Source organism: Catharus ustulatus, assembly GCF_009819885.2.
Source record: "Catharus ustulatus isolate bCatUst1 chromosome Z unlocalized genomic scaffold, bCatUst1.pri.v2 scaffold_26_arrow_ctg1, whole genome shotgun sequence".
Lineage (NCBI taxonomy): Eukaryota > Metazoa > Chordata > Aves > Passeriformes > Turdidae > Catharus > Catharus ustulatus.
Window position 1 is genome coordinate 2,787,914 of NW_024879445.1, and position 24,070 is coordinate 2,811,983.

Consider the following 24,070-nt stretch of genomic DNA (forward strand, 5'->3'; position numbering starts at 1 on the left):
AACCCACAGTTATTTCCAGCCTTTCTTCTGCTTTATTGCTACCTTAGAATGTTTGTGGCAATTTAATCATTTTTTGTGGTTTAAAAAAAAAAAAAAATATATATATATATACATACATATATATATATATATATATATATATATATACATATGGGGGTGAATTAAGAATAAGTGTTTTCAGGCTAGTTTGGGGTTTTAATATCATTATTTGCTTTCCAATCATGTTGCTGAAAAGCAAATATTTCCCTAACAACCCAGTTATTAGCATGGAAGGTAAATGCAGAGAAGATGGAGCATTCTGTTAAAGAAAAAAAGAGAAATTTGGCTCTGCATGTCAGCACTCCAAGTCCAATAGTTTTGCTACTTCTAAAAAGTCAGATCAGCAGAATGATTTGTTTGGATTACATTTCCTTTTCCGCCAAATTCCTGTTCTTGTTCTCTGGGTCAAGACCAGGAGAACAGACACGAAAAAACCAAAAAAAAACCAAAAAAAAAACCAAACAAAAAAACCAACCAAAAAAAAAAAAACCCCAAAAAAAGAAAAAAATTAACTCACAAAACTTAGGCATGGTATAACCTCAGTGATATCATATTACACAATGTTAGACACCAATAATGAAGGCATTATATTAAGAAAGCCGCTACATATAAAAATACCAGAATTTGTATCTCAGAATCTCTTACCCAGCTGCCAGGCAAATCAGCAATTTGTTTAATTTCCTCTTACTGGTGAGCAAAACAATATCAAACTCACATAATATCAAACATAATTCAAAGCCCTAACTCTCATTCAGTTCTAATCTGTTTTCCTTTATTTCTTTTGAGTACAAGCCCCCTTTCCACAGATCAAATATTCCCATTAAACTCCCAGTATTGTCATGTGGCAGACGCAACCACCCAATTCCTCATTCTCTCTGCTCTGGAATTTACATCTAAATTATTAAATTAATAAATTATCTGTGACCTGTGTTATCAAAAAAATTACTGTGGTGATGTCCCAAGAGTAGAACTCTTCCTTGCATGACAAACCTTGATTCTAACCCTGAAAAAGACTGACAGCACCTATTTCCTACCACTCAGGAAAGGTTTTTTTAGTGTTAAATGCTAAAAACAGTATTTAAATGTTTAAAATAGGATTTAGGAACAGACACCACAGCACTGTGTGGACTCTGAGTAACACAGACATGTCCTGAGGTTTCTGTGGGATTTCTTTAATAGGTGTGTAAGTCCTAAAGTCATTTGGCATTTACCAATAATGGGGTTTTAACACCACCACATCTATTTTAGCAGTAGCAGAATATAGCAAATAGTGAAAAATTTATACCATACCCACAAACATTTCATGACTCTTGGTTTTCTGATAAATTGTAATTATTTCCTGCTCAGGGCCAAGTCACATTAATGGGACAAACAACTTTTGGAGGGTTGATTTTCTGAGCATTAGAGCAGGTGAATTAGAATGTAAATGTTCTATGCTCCAATAAAAGAGAAACCCAAACTCTCCTGCAGAGACAAGAGTTTGCATTCCTTCCACACCCTCTGCACACTTTCTACACCTACACTTCCTCCCCACAGCTTGCACATAATTCATAATTTTATCATCTTTACATTCTTCTCTCTGCATTATTTATACCACCACTGGCATTTTTACACATGGGGAGACCATCACTCCATACAGCCATGGAATATTATCCTAATTTTAGGAAAGAAAGATGGAATAGCACAGAAATTAATCACTTGTCCAAATCAGACAGAAAAATCTATAAATGGCAGAGGACTGAAGCTGTATTTCTGGGGTTATAATCATAAGAACATCTTTTATATTTTTCTAGTGGGCCCACACTGAGGTTTTATGTGAGGCTGTGAGAAGCTGACACACAATCCCTTGGATGCTGAGTCTAAATCTTCTCTGGAGACCACAAATTTCAAAACTTCATTAGCTATGTCCTGCATCTAGAAATAAAAAATAATAAATTAATTAATACATACAAATTTAAAAATAATAATTAACGCACTTGTAAAAGTCAACTGACAGAAGCATACTGTACAGTAATTAAAATTGACTTTATTTCTGCCTTGTCAGATTTTAAAATTAATTGCCTGTCCAAAGGAGTCTACAAGACAGCTATTGTGTTATGGAAATCAATTTAAGAATAGCCACTATCTGAAATGGGAGACAGCTTAACATACAGCACTTCAATACATGCCAAAACTAAAATCAGAGAGATTTATGGTTTTTATTTTTAAAACAATCCTAAGTTTTCAGTGCTGGGTCTCCTAGGGATGTTTTCCTGCGCTGAAGAAACTCCATAATCTGGTTATCTGCACCATGGGATTTATGAGAACACTCTGTGCTTCCCATTCTTCCTCTCAGGAAAACTTTGAAAATCCCAATGTCATCTCTTTGGTTGCAAAAGATGCTCCTCATCTATTTCAGTAATAATTTACATTAATATAAATAATATCTGCAGCATTTTCAGAGGAATATACAACTTTTCTGAGCAACAGCTTTAAAGGATATCTCAGTTTTATTGAAACTTTGTCTATTTTCAACTTCCCCAGAGTCCTGGAATATAACAAAAATAACAAAGCCGGGGGGAAAAAAGGGATATCAAGGTGGAAAGAGCCTAATATGCTGTGAAAACAACAAATCAAACAGAAATCCCAGGATGTAAGTGCTGCCCTTGCAGCTGAGATCTCTGTGACTGGGCAGGTGAACAAAACACAGAATAGAAAATTGGGGTGAATTATCTTAATTTTTGTGGTCAAGTCACTTCTCCATGATTCTTTTTTTTTAAGTGATCACAATATTCTGTCCAAAATACAAAATAATGTTGCAATGTGGTATTGAAATAAAATATTTTGGAGACAAAGACTCCCCATTTTGCTTGCACTGATCTCAGCATTCAGTTTATAAAATTCTGAAGGCCCTTTCTCAGTGTAAAAGCTATATATATGTAAATCACTTTAATCATTTTTGCTACAACACAAGCATCTCACAATGCTCATAAAACATGTTTCAGAATTATTTGGGTGTTGTTTTCAACTCCAGGGTCAGAGCCTATCAAGCAAACAGGATGAAAGTACCTGATAAATTTCACCATATCATTTGCAAGATATTTTTCATCCATATTCAAGTCAGAAATTGTTTTCATTTTCCAAGCATTTATTCATCTCATAACACCACACATAGATTCATTGTCTTCTTTCCATTTCCTGGAAGAAACTCATATTTTAACTGCATTAATTCTAGAAAACTTCATTTGTAAAAACCGTACTCTCATGTTAAGAAAAATGGCCTGGAGCTTGAATCTCCATTTCAAATGCAAATACAAATGTGTTTTTGAAGAGCAGTGGTTTCCACCAGATTTTTTTTATGTTTATTTATCTACAAAAATCATTTTAAAAAAAAAAAAAAAAGGTAAATTTCAAAACCAGAGCTTTGGTGCTGAAGGAAGTCATCAGCCTCATTAAAAAATGCAGAGACATGTCCTGAACTCTGCTTTGCTATTTTTCTGCATAACTTAACATCTGAGAGAGTAAGACAAATTTAAATTGCTCATTTATCAAAGTAAGCATTACACACAAGACTTGCATACTGGAATAGGCTGTCTCATAAATGTAGCACTGAATTCAAATATGGCATGCATACAAGATTTCCAATTTGTAGGGTTTCAGCTGGGCCTATCCTTGGGTTTAATGAATTATTCCTGAGAAATCCACAACCAAAAAAAAAGAGTCTTAGGTAGAATATAGGATATTGGAAATATCAGCAGCCTAACAAGTCCATCCTGGTGAGAAGGAGTTAGAGAGTCACAGACTGGTTAGGGCTGGAAATAAGATATTTATTACCTTAAATATCATCTTTCCCCATCACCCCCCTGCCAAGGATTGATTCTGTTTCTGGGAAATACTCACATATGTCAGAGAAAAGAGAGGAAGCTGTTACCAACATAAACACTGCAGGGCAAGTCACATTATTTACAGCTGTTTACTGAATCTTTCTGAACAATGCCAAAAAAAAATCTGCAACCCTGAAGACTAAGCAGGGTATGAAATACAATATTTAACAGCAAATTCAATGAACTATTGGCAATTTGGTTAAGGAAATAACATTGCTGTAAGTCAGAAAGGAAATCCATTACTGTAAGAAAGCATCTGACTCATATACAACAGCGAATTTTGATACACTGGGTTTCTTTTTTTTTAAGATTCCCCCAGGTCTGTAGTGGAATTGCACCAAAAAAATACCAGATACAACTGCACTGAGTTTGTGTGGCCAGGTTTTGCTGTTGAGGCTGCTGTGAGAAGCTGCTGGAAAATTCCCCCAGTCCAGCAGAGCCAACCCAGCACAGCAAATCAGGAATTGTGGCTGATTGATCAGAATGATTTATCAGTGGTGTATTCATGACGTGAATTCCCTTAAATGGGAATTTTCCAGGAGCCATGTACATGGTAATTAATCTCCAGAGTGACCCAGCTTGTGTTTATGCCATCCTATTGACTGAGCAGACAAGGATAAATTGGATATCCAGCAACTGTTGGTATCAGAACCACAGTGTCCATTAATTGATTATCAGCACCCAGTAAAATAAACACCTGTCTGATAAGATGCACAGCGTCTGAAACTCTGCTCAGCCCTTGGATGAAGTTTCTTGCCTACAGTACCATTTTTTTCCACACCTTTTCCATGTTTACGACCATTTTCACCAAGTTTTTCTCGCGTGGAAACAAAATTTTCCAAATCTCACAGTGCACTCCAGTATCAGCCCACGAAAATAATTCAGGTTCATTATTTTTACCAGAAAGGTGCAACACCTAAAAAACCCAAAAATTAATTGAAACAACAAGCTGTGCTGATCTGCAGCAGCTCAGACCTGTGGGCATTTTGGTACTTACACACAATTAATGAAAAAGTGAGTACTGACTCTCTGTTCATTAATTCTCTAATTAAATATGGGCTGCTAACAGCCCTGTCATACCTATTTTAGACAGGTTTTTACCCCCACATTTTCCTAATCCTCTTTTAGTCTTCACAAAGTGCTGTAAGAAGGTTGTGAGTGAAGGAAATTGGGCCCTGTGTAGAATATTTTTAGAATAATTGAAATGTTGAGCTCATTTAGAAAGAGCCCAATACTTTTTCCTCTGTTCCCTCTACAGTCATAACTATTTTACTAATTAGTACAGTATTCAAAGTTCATTTCAGTTACATTTGTTGCTTCCCAAATCCATTTTTAAATCTTCCTTATATTTTTTTAAGACAGTATTTTATGCACATTTGCTCTTTATCATTACACTGCTGTTGCAGTGTCTGGACCAAACCAATATGCTCACTCTCAATTGATTAATAATATTGATTTGCAATCATAATATTAATACAATACAATATTAGATACAATTAATACATACAATATTAATAATATTGATTTACAATCATAGTATTGATTACAATAATTATTGCCACCTATTCATTTCATTACAGCACAAATTAGCATTGAAAAAATTAAATGGGTTTGGGATTTTTTTCAAATTATTATGGATATCACTTCACCATGCACAGGCTGGATATTTTACTAAAAGAAGGGATGGATTTTCTGATGAGGTGAATTGTCATAGCAACAATGAAGTCAGGGTCTGTGACCATCTCAACATCTGACCCCAGCTGTCAAAGATGAGATATTTAAACCTGGGTTTGTGTCACAGGATTCAAAGGATTTGGTCCATAACCTTGTACAACAAATCAGTGGGAGATTTGTGGCCTTAAGGAATTTTAGCAAAAGTTCATATTTATGCATATTCAAAGTTTAATGTCTTGGGGGTGTTTTTTTCTAGGAGACAAAGAAGTTAAAAGTTTCTCTTCAAAGTATGATTCCATTGAATCATAAGTATTTTGCTCCAGGTAGATTCAGTTTAACAAAAATTTAGTTTGTAAAACATAGAATTCCCATGGTTCTTTGTGTGAATTCGTGATTAACTGCTCCAGGTCATTCCTTAGATTAGGATAATTTCAGTGTGGAGAAATTAAGATTTCCTAGTCCTGGTAAACAACATGATGGTAAACAAGATATTAAAAAAAAAATAAAGCTTAGTACCTACTAATTCCAGTCCTAATATCGTTATAATAAAGGTTCTAGTACAAATTTAAAAATCAAAACTCCCAAAAAACCCTAAAAGCTGTTAGATACTTAAGAAGGAGAAAATAATTAGGGTGTTAAGGATCAGCCAGTTAATTATAAAATGCTTTGTGGGCACGTTGTAAACAGAAACTTTAAAATATCTTTGGGTAACTGCACCCAAAAAAAATGTGTAAAACTCCAGAGAGATGTGGGAGAGAATGGAAAGGTGTCTCTTGAGAGTTTGATGAATGGACCATAAAGATTTGGATCCCTTAAGGAAAGAAATGTCACTTGTGCTTTGAAAAATTCTCTATGATATCTTCAATAAATGAGGCCCAATGTTAATATATCACACAGTGGGATTTTTTTTTTTTTTGATCAGTTGATTTTATAGATGATTATAAAAAAAACCCTGAAATGTCATTCTATCTCACACTAGATGAGGATAATACACTTGAATCTTAGATTATAGGGAGGGAAAGGCATTCCAAAAGGAGCAATTCCACTCTGGAAGCACTTGTGGTGCATAAATTGCAAGTGGTTCTTTGACTTTGGCCTTCACTGTATCTCTTTCTGTTTGTTTACCTATTTAAATATTTATAACAAGTTCCTGTCTGCATTAATAGACAGAGAACCACACTTTTCACATGGTCAGCAAAGCTCATATTTACATCATGATCACATTTGTCAGCAGCAATGCACACTCTGCCTTGTAAAAAATTCAGTTATTTAGGTGATTCATGGAAATAATTCTGTAATTCTAATAAGAATACAGCAGTGAGGAAGGACAAACCCCAGGCCAATCCCACTGCCCCAGCTCCAAGTGACCATGAGCAAATAAAATAATAAATTATAAAATAAATATAATGTACCACAGTTTTTCTGGTGGGGTTTTTTTTTTTGGTGGGTTTTTTTTTGTTTTGTTTTGGGGTTTTATAATAATAGTAATAATAATAATAATAATAATAATAATAATAATAATATTGGGGAGGTGTTTTGAGTTTTTTTTGTGTTTGGGGGATTTTTTTTGGATGGCGTTTTTCATTTGGTTTTTTTTGTTGTTGTTTTGGTTTTTTGGTGGTGGTGGTTGGTTGTTCTTTTTTTTGTTTTTTTTTTGTTTTGTTTTGGGGTTTTTTGGGTTTTTTTTGGAGGTTTTTTTTTTTTGCCTAAGGCCTCCTGTCCCTCAGAATTTGTATCCTGGGGTCTCCCTGAAACAGAAAATATCATGTGTTTAATGCTCTTCCATAGAATTTTAATCTGTTAATTCTCCTGTTCTAACCTTGAACACAACCAGGCCACTGCTGTTTGCAATGTTCTGCAAGTATTGCTGATTAAACTACAGAAAATTATGTGTTTGAAGCTGCCTGCTGACAGCTCTGATACCCTTCAGGTTTTCCATCAGAGGAAAGAATGAACAAGTAATGCCTTCTTCATGCTGCTCATGCTTTCATACATATCTACCAGAACTCTTATTCATTTAATTTTTACACTAAAAAGTCCCAGCCTGCTTAATCATTCCAAGGAAAGAGGCCCCTTTATAATTTTTATCATGCATGTTCTGTTGTTATTAAATCAGTGAATTCTGGGTGCATATTCCTTCAAAGCCTTGAGAAAATATTTTCCTTGTGCACTGTGAGTAATCACACTGTTTCAATAAAAGCCCTCACTTGGGTTCTGAAGATTAAGAGAAAATGATGGTGAGGAGAAACTCTTTCAGAACTGAAGGAAATTAATTGTTTTTCTGCAGGATGAACAGGAAGGCCACGTTCATTATGAAGAAATTAACTCTCTCACCCATAACTGTACCGTTATCATAAAAAGGATTTTTTATGGCCATTTTTTTTAACCACTGCTGGCTTGAAAAGTCCTTTGATGCACAGATAAACAGTTCTAGGAGAGTTTTTTCTAATTTTTTTTTCCACCTGTACTTCTCTTGAGTATTTGGTTTTGGGGTTTCCTGAAAGAAGAAAAGTTTCTGTTTCATCAACATTTGTTCTCACTTACCTGGGTTTGGTAACTGGATTATCTCACTTCACTGTTCTCTTTGAGAATTCATTTGCTGCTTCTCCATGGATGCATCAGATTTGTTATTTCTCTGCATTTTCCCTTGACCACTTATGGCTCTTAATATTGTGCTCTGAATTAATTTTAATTTTCTGCCTTTCTTTCTTTTTTTTTCTTTCTTTCTTTCTTTCTTTCTTTCTTTTTCTCTTTCTTTCTTTCTTTCTTTTTCTCTTTCTTTCTTTCTTTCTTTCTTTCTTCCTTCCTTCCTTTTCTTTCTTTTATTTGTACAAAAGCCATTAAAATGAGTTTCAATGAGACACTTCAATGAGTTTTTTATTTCTTATCTCACAGCATAAGACTAAGACAAAATCAGAAATGGAAAAACTTTGAAGCCTAGGTTGGATTAATAGTGTCCATTTGTGGTTTTAATCTCTTCAGATTTACTTTTTAGGCTTTTCCTAAAATCATCATAAATGTTGGAGGCAAGGGCAAATTAATTTGGGTTTCTAAATAAACAGTTTCACAGGGTCAACAAAATTGTGGAATGATTTTTAAATATGCACAGGCTTAGGAAATACTGGGGAAAGCAACTTTCATGAGGACAGAGAGGTAGAGAAAAAAAAATAAAATAGAAAATATCCCTGTTTTTTCTCTGGATCCCAGGAAAACTCTGTCTCAGTCATCATGCACCTGTTACAGTGGGAAAAGGACTCAGAGGTGTTCTGTTTGCTGAAAAAAAATCAGCATATACAAAGCCCAGTAAGTTCACAGTGCATTACAGCAATATTGAGTGAGAGAGTTAATTGAAACTCCCAGCAGTTTGTGTAAAAGAGACAGCACTACAGAAAAGAAAACTAATTCTTTTCATTTGATTCCGAGTCCAAATAGATTACAGCCAAAGCCAAGAGCAAGGGTTTGTTATGATTAATTAATGATGGGCTAATTTGCTCCAGGCCACAATGTTTTCCAGCCACTCATTAATCTCAGGAAATGCCACAGGCTACAATTGTTGCTGTTTAATTAAAAAGTATGTCACAGTTGCAGAGCTTCAGAAAGCTGTAAATACTATCTTTTTGCCAAGCATTTGCATATCCAGGATAATCTGCAGTCAAAGAGGAAGCCAGAGCCCAGCACCAGATGCTTTAGGCTGAGGTAACCTATTTTTTTGTCACTGTGATTAGACAGCTCTGAATTTATACATTTTTTTTGCTGCCTCTTCCAGCAACAGTTTTTCATCACTGTGGCTGATTCTTTATGATTCCATGAGCCTCAAGTAAGGCCAAAAGAAAGAATTCTGTTAGCTTTCATGAGAGATTGGCTCTGTCCAGACAGCCATGAAGTTAAGGCACAATTTACCCTCTAAACTTCAAGAGAGGAAGATGTCAGAATATAAATGAAGCATTTTTTTAACATTTCTGCAACATTTAGGGCTCTTAAAAGCTTCTTTCTGAATACAAGATAATGCAGTCTTGGAATGATAAAGCAGCATATCTATGATCTTTATAAGAAAAAGAGAGACAGAATTGTGCTCTTCAAATACACAGATTGTTTACCTTATAAATTTGCAATAAAAACTATTACTTTTTTCTTTTTTATTCTTTTTTCTTCTTTTTATTATTTTCTTTCTTCTTTTTTCTTTTTTTCTTTTTTTCTTTTTTCTTTTTTCTTTTTTTCTTTTTTCTTTCTTTTTTCCTTTTTTTCTTTTTTCTTTTTTTCTTCTCTTTTCTTTTTTCTTTTTCTTTTTCTTTCTTTTTACTTTTTTCCTTTTTTCTTTTTTATTTTTTCTTTATTCTTTTTTCTTTTTTTCTTTTTCTTTTTTCTTTTTTTCTTATTTTTTCTTTTTTCTTTTTAATTTTTTTTATTTTTTCTTTTTTCCTTTTTCTTTTTTCTTTTTTTTCTTCTTTTTTCTTTTTTCTTTTTCTTTTTCTTTCTTTTTGCTTTTTTCGTTTTTTCTTTTTTATTTTTTCTTTATTCTTTTTTCTTTATTCTTTTTTCTTTTTTCCTTTTTCTTTTTTCTTTTTTCCTTTTTCTTTTTTCTTTTTTCTTCTTTTTTCTTTTTTCTTTTTTTCCTTTTTTGTTTTTTCCCTTTTTTCTTTTTTTCTTTTTTCTTTTTTCTTTTTTCTTTTTTCTTTTCTCTCTTTTTTTTCTCTCTTTTTTCTTTTTTCTTTTGTTTGTGAAGGTCATAACTGCAAAGGTACCAGACTGTAGAAATCTGAGAGCTGAATGACTAACTTTCTCTTATCAAACCAAGTGAACTCTCACCAAGTGAAGAAATGTGACAAGTGTTAAGTCCTGGTTGCTAAAAATCAACTTAGAAATAAAATTAAAACCTGAAGAAAAATCTATGGTTTCATTTACATCTATTTCTTTGATGAATAAAAATTCCAAGACAATTGAAATGGATCCTGTGTTTCATTTTAATTTTGTAGATCTCCATTCTTATAGCAATAGTAAGATATAAGGTGTTGAAAAAGCAATAAAATTGTACAAAACTGCAAAAACAATGATGCAAAGCATGTATAAAATTGTACAAATTGTGTTTGGAGATCTCTGCTTTAGGAGAGAAATTTTTCCCCTTGAAAAGAGACCAAGACTCTTTTGCTAAGAGTATTGCAAGGATCATAACATAAGGGTTTTCCTGCTGCAAAATTCTAAAGCTGCAGAAAACCACAAAAAAAAGGCAAGATGGAGAGGTCACTGTGGAAAAAGTGGGCAGCAAAACCTCACACTTGTGTTCTTTTTAATGAGTTTTTTATAGAATTAGCCAGATTAATAGACCCCCACAATTTATTTCAGCCTCTGTCTCTTGACTTTGGTGTCATCCTCCTTGAGCTACAGAGCAAAAAGGTATCACAGGCATCTAAAGCTCTTTAAGGAGAAATTACAGTGAGGTGCTTCTTAAGGCACACAGAGGCATCTTCAGATCTGACTCTTGAAGTTTTTCTGAAGCCTAGGCAGACAGTTTGGACAGACTATTTTGTCTTTTCGTTTACTGCAATTTCTTTTTGTTGTTTTGTTGGTTGTTTTTTTTTTTCCTTAAAACCTCCTTTCACACTGATTACTTGTTTGTGCAGTGATCTCCAGCACTCCATTTCTTATGTTTTTTTCTGTGCTGGCTTTTCCTTATCTCTGGTTTTTGTCATTTTTTACTTTGGTCAGGTTGCTGCATCCTTATCTTCAGCAAGCCATTTTTTCTTTTAATCTCTTTTGATCTTTCTCTTCTGTATATTGGGCTGTCATTTTCTGTGCTTTTCCCTTTCTGTCTGTGTGTATGTCTGTGTGTTTGTGACTAGCTTATGATATTTTCTGATCCCTATGAAGAGATTTCCTTTGTGTTCTTCCCTTTATTTTTATGTTTCTCTGGTTATTTTTGTTCTGCTGTTTTTCTCAGTCCTGTGCCATTTTATTTACTTCTTTCCAAATCTTAGCACTTTTTTTACACCCTTCTGTATAATCTCATTGTGTTTTCTATTTTATTTTTATTTATGTGTTTTTTGTGCTGACTTCTTGGAGTGTTCTTAGAGACCAACTTCACTTCTGATTCTGTTCCTAAAGTAATTATATTTACAAAATATATATGTATAAATATATACAGAAACACATATACACACAAACAGAGCACTGTGCTTTGAGGAAATAAAGAATGTCAGTGCTTGAAATGGACTACAGGTCATTGCACACTTAGTGTGCAAATCTGGGATGTTTTGGAATAATGGTGGTGACGTGAATATGGCTGGTGCCTCAGAAACAGATTTGATTTTTTGCATTGGGGGATTTCCAAGAATTTTTTAAAGCCTCTGCAGGGAAACCTTTCCTGCTTTTCAGGATTACCTCCCAGGGTTCTTTTTAAGGAGGAAGAGGAGGATGGGTGCATACCTAAAGGGCCAAGTGCATCCATTTCCTCTTCTCAAGGAAGAATTCCTTGAGAATTCCTCTGCATTTCATCATGTCAAACACTAAGCCAATTACATAATCCCTCCTTGAAATTAAAACCTGAAATGCCCTTTCCCAGGGGAAGGTGTTAAAACCCATCTCACAAACTCCTACTCCCACTGGTTCCTTTTTGCCCTTCTGTTGAATTAAAAACTTTACCAAGCTTTGGGGTTTTTTTGGCTTGTTTTTTGTTATTATTCCATCCCCAGTCCCTGTTATAGCAGGGACTCACAGCCTGCAGAATCCTGGGAGCAAGAGTTATGGTTTCAATAACCTAATGGCAGGAAGATAATTGTGTCTGATCCTTCTGCTCCTTGAACCAGGGCTCAAAACCTTGGTGAAAGTGGCAGCATTTTCCTACTGCACTTGGGAACTGAAAAATTGTCATCTACTCTCTTCCTTTACAGCAAATACTCCCCCAAAATAGCTCCAAACCATGTTCCACTGGACCTGACGGAGGTGGAAGGAATAAATTCTTCCTCCTCCCCATATTTCACCATTTTTTCTATAAATAATGCAGACAGATCCGATTAAGGCCTTTCAAGTGAGGCAGAAAAAGGGTTCTCCACACCACAGATTTTGATAGTGAGTAGAAATAGAGCAGGTGCTAAACTAACCAAAGGTGAAAAGGCTATCTCTGGGCAAGCACAGAGATGCCAAAAAACTGAAAAGCATGTGCATTTGAAGGAGTGGGGTAGGAATTTTATATTGTTTTAACATCCATTTTCTCTCTTTTTCCATAGCTTGTTCTGTTCCTCACTTTTCCTGCTACCAGCCTTTGCTGCTCTTTGATTTTGTTCAGCACTTACTAGGTCTTTCATATTTTGTTTTTTTCTGATCTGTTATAAACAACCCAGCTGTGTTGTCAATTGCAAAAGTGGGAGTTTAGTCTTTCTATAGAAATTATACTCATTGGAGAGCACTGAAGTCAAATTATGCTGCAAAAAGAATTCTGTATAAAGAAAATCTATTCACAACTCCACAGTCTAAAGCAGTGTGGTTTTTTTTTTTCCCCCTCCACTGTCCAGCAATTATTTAAAAATCAGACTGACTAGGATCTATCCAAGGTTTTCATAGATTTGTTGTGGGTATCAGGGTGGTATTCCTGCTGGTGTAAACTTAATTATATTCCTACCACAGAGCGTCACTCTTGTTTGGGAAAGTTTGAGAAATGTAGATTTTTGTGAAGAGGTTATTGACCTATAATGAACTACTACTACTATTATTATTATTATTATTATTATTATTATTATTATTATTATTATTACTACTACTATAGTAAAAATAATTTTTCTACTTACCAGGATGCTTTGAAACAATAATCAGCTTGCATATTGCCCCTTTTCAGTTCTGGCAATTATTTCCAAAATTGTTAGTACAAAATCTACTTTTCATGGGTTTCTGCAAATCTGGTAGTGAAGTCTGGAGAACTGACCAAAATTAAACACTGGATTAGGAACTGTGCTGGTTTTGCCTGGGGTGGAGTTTAAAATTCTTCCTCTAATGGGGTTCTGTTTCAGATTTGTGATGAACACAGAGCTGGTAATTTAGAAATATTTTTGCTGCTGCTCAGCAGGGATTGCACAGAGCCAAAGCCTGTTCTGCTCCTCTTTCTGGTGGTACCAAATCCTCCAAAATTACTGGGTTAAACAAATCCCTTTAACAGTCTTTTTAGTGCCATCAAGACAGACATTTCTTTGTTCCTGGCCAGGGCTTACAGAATCCTGGCCTCCAAACAGATGCAGACACAAAACTCTGTCACTTATTTATATGTTTCTCAAATAAAATAACCAATGTTTGGTGGTCTAAATTGCATAATCCCCTCATTAATCACTACTCTCTCCTCTATCAGTTATAGTTTTCTCACTTCTCGTGCTAATTAGTCCTTTTTAGTCTTTTGAGCATCTTTTTCCTTGGTTGGGGTTTCCCAATGCATATACTGAGTCATTTTTGGTCTCTTCTTTATCTTCTGGTTTCTGCAAAATGCCCCTGTGGCCCCCAAATTCTTCATTCCAGATGTCCCACCTCAACAACACATTTCTCTTTGTTCATTGAAGCAAATCAGAGTTAGTTTATCAAAACTTGTATTTCAGTAATTTTCCCAAGCTGTGCTCCTAGAAAAGCAGCTCATGACAGCTTTGATAAATGCTGGCTAAGAGTAATTTAAGAATAATGCACAACTTATAATTAATATATATATTGGTTATTATTCATTTTAAAAAATAATTTAGGAGGTAATTAAAACCATTACCTGAAATGATTAAAAAGTTTTATTGTTTCCAACATTGCTGTGCTGGAGAGAGGGTGCCTGGGAGGTTTGGAGGGGGCACAACCAGAGCAGGGGACCCAAACTGACCCAAGGGATGTTCCAGGCCATGTGGCAGCATGCTTAGCATGGAAATTGAGGAGAAAAGGAGGAAGGGAATGTTTAGAATGATGGTGTTTGTTTTCCAAGTCATTGTTCTCCAGGATGTGGCCCTGCTCTGCTGCAGGTGCTGAACAACTGCTTGTCCATGGGAAACAGGGAATTGATTCCTTGGGGTTTCACTGCTAGTGCACGGGTGTTTCGGTTTGAAAGACAGGTATTTGTTAAGAAATGCAGGATCTTCTCTTGAAATGGAAAAATGTAAACCCCCTCCCTCCAAATTAGTATCATTTTGAAATCAACGGGCTCTCAGGCAAAGATATGGGAATAGGAATAACAGTTCTTTACTAGGAAAATTAAAATAAAAACACAGTAATACAAACAAACCCCAAACCCTGACACAGTCAGAGTACAACCTGACACCCGTCAGGCAGGGTGTTGGCAGCAGTCCCATCCCATGGTGGCTGCATCCTCCTGCAGTGCCAGATGTGGCTCAGTTGGAGCAGTGCTCCTGTACAAGGTGCAGTTTCCTCCCAAGCTCCAGGGATGATGTGGAAGGGTCTGGTTTTCCTCTGGGATCCGGTGGAAAAGGCTGCTCTGATGTTCCAAATCTCAGATTTTATCAGGGTAGGAAATGCTTGGCTCCTCCCCTGGCTGGAGCATCTCCCCATGGGATGATGGAATTTTATCAGCCATACCCTGGGACTCAGTGGTCATGAACAGGAGAGATCTCCTGGAGGGAGGATGGGCTGTGGAAAGATAAAGAACACTGCCCCAGCTGGTTTAACAGCTGGCCATTAACAGGAGATATCCCACAGGGATCAGGATCACTGCCCCACCTGGTTTAACTGATGGTGACAGAATACAAACTTTTGGTTACATGCTGTATTGCAACCCAAGACAACAGGTTTTTGCTTTCTCTGTTAAACTGTCCTTGTCTCAATTCATGAATTCTCCACCCAATCCTCTCCCCATCCCCTCTGGTGGGGCAGTGTGAGCAGCTGCCTGGGTCTGGGGGCTGGCCAGGATTTGAACCAAATTTTGGAATTTATCCCTGAATTTAGTGTGTGAAACGCTGAGTTGTACAGATTTGCAAATCCACAAAGGAAAAAACCTAAATACGTCAGAATAAAGGCAGATGTTACTTGCACAAATGCATTTTGTAATCATAGAGGTGCAGGGGAAAAAAATTTAAGGACCAGATCACCAGCTGATATAACACTGCATTTCCCTAAACAAGTTCTCCAAGGTTCAAAAGCATTCCTATGTTTTTCTTTCTTTAAACAACCATCAGACTGGAAGATTAGACAATAACAATATTTCTGAGCAAGTATCTGCAAGGCATCATCAGTTTCAGATTCATAGTGGAAGAAAAACTTTAGGAGTAAACCTGTGAAGGAATATTTCTGTTCAAGTTAATACACAAGGATATGTCACTTTAAAATACACATTTTGAATTCTAAGGACCATCATTACTGAACAAAGCCACATCAGCACTTAGATTAATGTTCTAGGTGCTGAGAAAAGAATTGTAATTATAAAAGGAGAATCCAATACAATTTCACGTTTTTGAGGTTGTTTGTTGCTGTAATTGTACAGGAAGAACTTTCACATTCCCAGTGGATCTCAAAAGTTTGAAATTACTGATACTTTACAATAATTCCATCAGGGAAAAGTCCTTTCCAATCAAATCCTTCTTGCTTATGCACGAAGGATGAAAGTGGCAGAGCTATGAAGGAGAGGAAAATTACAGAACTATGGACACACAGGATAAAACAGCATTTTAAAAATTGACTTTTGAAAGATTTAGATGCCAGCATCAGAGATAGGAAAAGGTGAGGAGGGAAAATAAACCCACAATCTTTCAGCAAACCAGAACTTTTTGCAGCATTTTAGGGGCCTTTCAGAGATGTGATCTGAAAGTGCTGGAGAGTAGAACCCAGCCTGTGCTGAACAAAATTCCTGATAAATATTGTAAGAAGGGCTATTTATGCAATCAGAGGACAGGAGGGGAAGGATGCTGCAGCATTAGGAGAACTCCATAAAGTTCAGGAAGGTCTGCAGCTGCCATCAAACTCTGCAGGCAGGAGGCATATTTATTTACATAAAAGTCAGACGATACATTAGGCTGTGCCTGCCTAGACTCAGATAGATGAAAGGAGTCACAGCTCCAAATGAATATTAATCCACTGCTATGGCTAATTTTAACAGCTTGAAAGTCAACAAACACATTTGTCTTGGGTCCAAAAGGAATAGATGTGCTTTTGAAGTGCAGTGATGAAATTATTGCAGGAAATAAAAAGCTAACTATTGTGGCAAGTGTTAGGAAAATGAAACAGTGCCTTGTCAGGTATCTAAAGAGAAATGAATGCAGATAAATTATAATTAAATGTGAGCATTACAACAATTTTTTAGGCTTCAAAGCTGTGCATTACACCTCATTTATCTTCACTTGTTCACTGTTACTAATGGGCAAAATTGGCTTTTACTAGCTGTGACTCTCTACTGTTATGAAGATGTTCTTTTTTCCTCTGTGAGTCAAAGCACATCTCACAAAAATATTGTCACTGACCTAATGTTATTAGTGCCTGAATGGCTGATGGAACTCAACAGGAAGCAGTAAACAGGGAACAAGTTTCCTCTTCCATTCCTACTAAAATAAATGGAAGCTCAGACTGGCTCTTAAACCAGTTTTATAAAGGTATTGTTGGACTTAGCTACTTTCCTCCTGTTGTTGTTTATTTTTTTTTTATTTTTTTTTTGGCCATTACAGGAGAGATTGGTAAAACTTTTAAAATTTCTTTTAATTAATTTTATTTTTTTTTGTCCCAGGCAGCTTTTCAAACAGAACTTAAATGTGCAAACCAAGGAGAAAAACATTCCATAGATGAGAAAGTACAGTAAAATTCAAAAAATTATTAAAGAAAAACTCCAGAGGAGCAATCAGGAGAGAAGCTGGCAGGGCAGAGTTAGTGTTTAAAGTGAGGTTCATAAAGTGAAGTGAACATAACACCAAGGACATCAGATTGGGACACTGTCTTATTATGGCATGAGATGGTGTAAAATGTAGCCTTAAACATCTTGCATTTGCTTTAGAACAGTAATACATTCTAGAATCCATTATAACAGGCCAAATATATATATTACTTGGATATATATAAATATAATAAATATAAAAATAAATATATATTTCTTGGATATCTTACATTTCCACGAGAAAATATGATTTCTGTGAGCCAAAAAATCACCCTGGGGGAATGTGAGTATGGACTCCTCATGAGCAGCATGATAACATCTTCCATGAAAATTATCAAAGAAAATAATGTATTTCAAACTTATAATAAAAAAACCTCTAACTATAATAGTTTTCAAATAATGGACCAGAGGGTTTTCAACCAGTCACTTAGAGATATTTAGCACCCACATTTGTGTATTTTTTTTTTAATTTTAACCTCATTCTGTTGCAAGCGTGTGTACCTCTGTTTTGTAAAAAAAATATTTGTGCATTATACACAACCGTTCACATCTTCAGGTCAGCTTTTACAAAGCTCTGAAGGTGTCTACATTCATTAAATGGATTTTTTTTCTTTTTTTTTTTTTTTTTAAAGCCCTGAGGCTCAGGTTTGCAAAGTATCTCCTGCTTGCTTTTGACCACCATTTTGACTAAAATTTTGGTCCGAACCCAAAGTGCGGCTTATAATCAGGTGCGGCTTATGTATGGACAAAGAACGAAAAGTTGCTGTTTTAGTTTGGAGGACAGGTGTCTGCTGAGAAAGGCAGGAGCTTCTCTTTGAAATGGAGAATGTAAACCCCCCTCCCTCCAAGTTATTATAATTTTGAAATCAAGGGGCTCTCAGGCAAAGATATGGGAATTAGGAATAACAGTTCTTTACTAGGGAAATTAAAATAGAAATACAGTACTACAAAGAACAAACCCCACACCCTGACACAGTCAGAGTACAGCCTGACACCCGTCAGGCAGGGTGTTGGCAGCAGTCCCATTCCATGGTGGCTGCATCCTCCTGCAGTGACAGATGTGGCTCAGCTGGAGCAGTGCTCCTGTACAAGGTGCAGTTTCCCTCCAGAGCTCCAGTGGTGATGTGGAGAAATCCGGTTTTCCTTTGAAAATCCAGTGGAGAAAGGGGCTCCCTTAGTGTCCCAAACCCTCTGTTTTTATCTTGGTAAGAAATGTTGGGCTCTTCCCCCTGGCTGGAGCAACTCCCAATGGGATGCAGTAATTTTATCAGTGCCACAGTGGGACTCAATGGCCATGAGCAGAAAATGACTGGCTGGAGGAAGGATGGGCTGTGAAAAGATAAAGAACAATGCCCTGCCTGGTTTCAATGGATGCCCATTAGCAGAATATCTCCCACAGAGATAAGGATCACTGCCCCACCCTCAACAGATGGTGATAGAACAGATACCTTTTATCACACTCTGTATTGTAACCCAAGACAGTTGCCGACACCCAGATGTGCGACTTATAATCAGGTGCGGCTTATAATCGTGAAATTACAGTAATTTGTAATGAGCTCTATGTCCTTTTCTGATTTAGGGAAGCCCATTCTTTTCCAACCGTTCAGGACTTTGCCCAGGCAGACCATGTGCTTTAGGAGAACATTTTTATGTTAAAAGTGGGGAAAAGTTAAAAATCATCTCTGTTTTTAGTCTGTGGTGTTATAGTTCCTGCTTCCCCCAGTTCCAGAAATGAGTTTTGCAAGGACAGTGTTCACACAGCACCTTTGCTCCTTTACCTTTGGGCTCCCCACAGAGGGGCAATGTTCCCATAAATCATTTTGGACTCTCTTTTCTGACCATGGATTCTCCACATTCATGTTAAACCTCCACTGTGCTCACACCCTGACTCCCAAGCCCTGGAACAAACTGCCAGACACTGAAGAAAATGTGTTTTCATTGTGCCTCTGTAACCCCCACCTTTCCAGGATTGCAGCATCAAAGTGCCATATAAATTTTTCAAAACTGGATTTCACCTTTCAGGATGTAGCCATCAAAGCGAGCTAACACTATTTCTCAACTCTGCTTGAACTTAAACTTCCCCTGCATGTTACAGGGAGTTACATCAGCTTTGTTCGTTTTTAAGAGTTTCTCAGGGTCAGCAGCAGCACAGAAGCAGATTTCACCTGAAAAAAAAATATAGATGTACATACATTCTTTCTAATGACATTTTTCTTTTCAGAACAACTTTTTAATGTGGTGAAAAACACAGACTTTGATTTTTTTTAAATTTGCAGGATTTATCAGGTAAAGTGCTGAAACTGTACAGGATCAGTTAAGGGGTGATGGAATCAGAGAATCTTGGAATCATAGACTCAGGGAATCATAAAAGTCGCAGAAACATGAAACCATAAAATCAAGCAATCATAGAATCATGGTATCAGAGGATTGTGGAATCATTTAGTCAAAAAATCATAAAATCATGGAGTCTCTGAGCCACGTACTCATGTAACCATAGAATCGTGGAATATTTGCATCATTAAGTCAGGGAATCAAAGAATTATTGGATCACACAATCACAAAATCAGAAAATAACCCAATATACAATCAGGGAATTGTGGAGTCATGAAAACATGTAATCATTGTATCACAGACATACAGAATCACGGAATCATGGATGCAAGGAATCACAGACTCAGGGAATTTAAGGGTCACAGAGTCATGGATTCATTGCAACACGTACAGATTTATAGAATCAGTGCATCATAGAGTCATGGGATCAAAGAATCATGGAATCATGCATCATACAATCAATCATAAAAACAATGGAATCATAGAGTCATGGGATCATGGAATTGTGGAGTGACAAAATCATTACATCAAAGAATAATGCAATCAAAGAATGAGGAAACCATAGAAAAATTGCGGCATAGAAGCAAGGAAACCTACACTCAGATAAATAGAATAATTCAGTAATAAAGTCATGGAATCAATAGATCCAAAAAAACCATACAATTATAGAATCATAGAATAATTGAATAATTAAATAATAGAATCAGGGAATCATAGAATTGCAGTAGCTCGGAGTCATGGAATTGTGGACGCAGAAATATTGAATCACAGGATGATTGAAGAATAGAATAATAATATCAGAGAATGGTAGAAAAATTGAGTAATTCAATCACAGAATGAGGGAGTCATAGTGTCATAGAATAATAGAGGCATATAATAAGAGAATTATGGAATCATTAAATTACAGAGCATCGTAGAACCCTAGAATCAAAGAATCATGAAGGCACAGAATTGGAGAATTGTGGAATCCTTACAACTTGCATTGTATTCCCAGCATTTCCAGGCACAAGGCTGATCACTGGCACCACATTCCTTTAAAGCTGCAGTAACTAAGGAGGAAAATGAGTCACTCATATTTTATTTAAAACCTGTAGAGAATTCTCCTTTACTGTAAAACTAACAAAAATACACATTTTTATCTTTGGGTTTACAGGAGCGATTTTGTGAACCCCAAAGCACTCAATTTTTAGCTGTGCAACCTCTTTTCCCTCAAAGGCATTTGGTTTTTTCTGAGTTCGTGTCTTTAGATCTATCACCCAAAAATGAAAATAAATCTAAAAACTGCACAGAATTCTCTCTGAGTTTTTTGAGGCAAATTTAAAATTTTTTTTCTAGTAATTGTGTTCATTTAGAAGAACCAGAAATTCTTTATTTCACATTGTATTTTCAAACATACCTTTTCACTCTGCTCAAGAGTAACATGTTTGAGATTTTTTTTTTGCCATTCTTTTTTATTAACAGCTTCTTATAGCTAGATTCTTTTTTTACTTTCTTTCTTTCTTTTTTTTTTTTTTTGTCAGTAATTTTGAAATTCCCTGGAACAATGGGAATAAAGGGAAGGACTTGAGAATGAGAATAGAGCTAGAAAAGATAATGACACCTCACTGCCAGCATTCAAGTGCAAGGTGGTGACAGAGCAGCATGAGGAAGACATGAGGGGAAAAAAAAAAGTGACAAGGGAGGAAAACATAAAAAGCTGGTATGTCAGATATATCCTCACTGTCATTTAGCATTGTCTCTCTTCACTAATTCCTGTTGACTAATTTCTACTCCCTTCAGGGGGCTTGTACTTCTTTGGTGGGCTTTTATTTTTTTTTTTTGTTCTTTATCAAGATATCAGCAGCTTTGTTTGCAGAAATTGCTAAATTAAATGACAGCACATTATTAAGTAATTATCTCATAAGCACGTACATTGTAGACTTAACAAACAAACACTTCCAGTATGGCTAGCCCCAAGTCATGCCCTGCTCCTTTCAGACAGGGAAATTTGAACTGGGATTCCATTAATCATATTCAGCTTTGATTTCTTCCCCACATAAATCTGAACCTAAAGCTCTTTTTCCAGGCCTTGCACTTACAGTCAATGCTGTATTGACACCTGTCTCACCTCCTGGCCACTCTTTTTGAGCCCCATCTCATTTTCAACAGGCAAACAGGGTGTGTAGGGTTCCCCAGTTCCCCAAGAGCCCCTGGCTATTTATGGTGCCCATGGCTTGTTCCTCTTAATAATCCATTTCTGCATAGTCAAGGAGTTTCCAATCCCTACTTTAGACAGAAAAAAATGCTTTACCTTTATGCTCCCTAAACCACAGTTTGGAGTTCCAAGTGGAATTAAATTCTTTGCTTCCTACAAATTTCAGCATGGCTAGTATTTCTTGCTTTCAATCTGTGCAAATCCTGAAAGGTTACACAGAGTTTTGTTTCCACAAGTGGCATGGGACTGAAAAAGTTTTACACCTGCATGATTTAATAACAAAAATATACAGATGGTAAATTAGGGTTACTGCATTTTAAATCACAGCACTTAGGAAGTTTTGGATTTTTCAGAATGCTATCATTAGCAGAAGACAGCATTTCTGGATTTCAGAGGCAAAAAATTGTCACTTGTCACCTGTGCCCAATGTGGGCTAAACTAAAAAAAGATTTACACAATAGAGTACTGCTCAGCTGAAAGTGCCAGAAAGGAACAGAATAAATAAATTTGATAAATAAATTAGAGGCTGGATAAAGGAATATTAAAAAAAAAATTAGTTTAGTAGATTGCAGTCAATTATAGTAAGAAACAGATCCTTATTTTTCATTACACTTCAGTAATTCTGATGCTTGTAGATCACCAAATGTTTACACAAATAACAGCAATAAACAAGGTCAGGAACATATCACCTTCTGCATAGAATATAACAATATATAACAATATATAACTAGAGCAAAAAGAAAAAATTCATTAAAAATACACAACTGAACAACATTTTTGAGAGATAAGGGCTTGAAGCATATGCTAGTCTTCCAAACTACAGAATTAGCTGCATGTCTGTAAAACACCTTTAATTAGTACAGTCATTTAATTTTAGAAGCATTCTGTACTTGTAAAAGTACATGGTCATGTACATGATATCAGTTCCTCTCCGTTAACTTTAATTTCATGTAAGTTTTTGAAAGTTTTTTGGGTTTTTTTAGGGGGGTGGTGGTGGCAGTGGACAGGGATGAAAATAAAACTGAGATTCAAGATAACCTCTGGTTATCTAGAGCAGTAGTACAGGAAAAAAAAAAAAAGAAAAAAAAAAGAAGAAGGGAAATGTTACAGCTTCACATATTGATGCTTTTCCACTTTCTTTCTTCTTCCTATTTGGAAAATGAGAAAAGGATGAGCAGAGAGGTTCCTGTTTTCCTGCTGGAAAGCTGTGACCAGTGAACCTCTCTGAGTTAGTATCCAGCTTCATTCATCAGCAGATAGTAAAGGGGTGCAGGAATCTCAGGTACAATCTAAATTGAAAAAACACACAGGTTCTTGCAATATTTTCCTTATTATGGTAAATCTGAAGTACATTAATATTGTCTACTACCTGCTGCTCCTACATTCACAATCAATTTTTTGAAAAATCCCTTCTGAAAAAATTTCTTCACCAAGTCAAGTATCCTTAAATCTTCATATGAACATTGTATGATTCTGATTTCTTTACTTAGAGCAAAAAGATTTTTCTTTCTCTAGGCATAGGGAACAAAACAAATGCATAACACTGGTTCAAATACAAGGATAAAAAGAACTCAAAGACATCAGAAAATGACTCATCCAAAATTTTATTCATATTTGAGTAACAATGCAAAATGTTTCAAAATAAAGGTTGCCTAACATAAAAGCTTGTAGTTACAGATTCTAGTTTACAGGTCTTTTTCTTTTCCCTCCTGCTTATGTCAAGACCTTTAACATGACATTTCAAGACTGTGCCTTACTAGAGAAAACTAATCAAAATAATTCAGTCACTTCTGAAATAAAGGCTGGGAAATAATATGCTGCTTTGCCTAGTACATTGTAATAGCTGACCTCTAACATTTCTCTGGAAGATCTCATTTATCTAGGATTATAACACAAAGAGCTATCCCTTGATTTTCAGTGTTCCTCTTTAGTAAATGTGATTACCTTATGTGTGTGAAAATCACAGGGGTTTAAGGAGACAGAATTAAAATGAAAGCAGGTTCATCACATAAACAGCCAGGATCTCGATGAAAGACTGGAAACAGAGCTGGTAAAAAAAAGAAAACTTGAAAGTGAAAAATAAGCAAATGGCCATTTTAAAGGGACCTGAAAATCCTTCCCCAAACTGTGGTTCAGGGTCTTGTCAGGTGT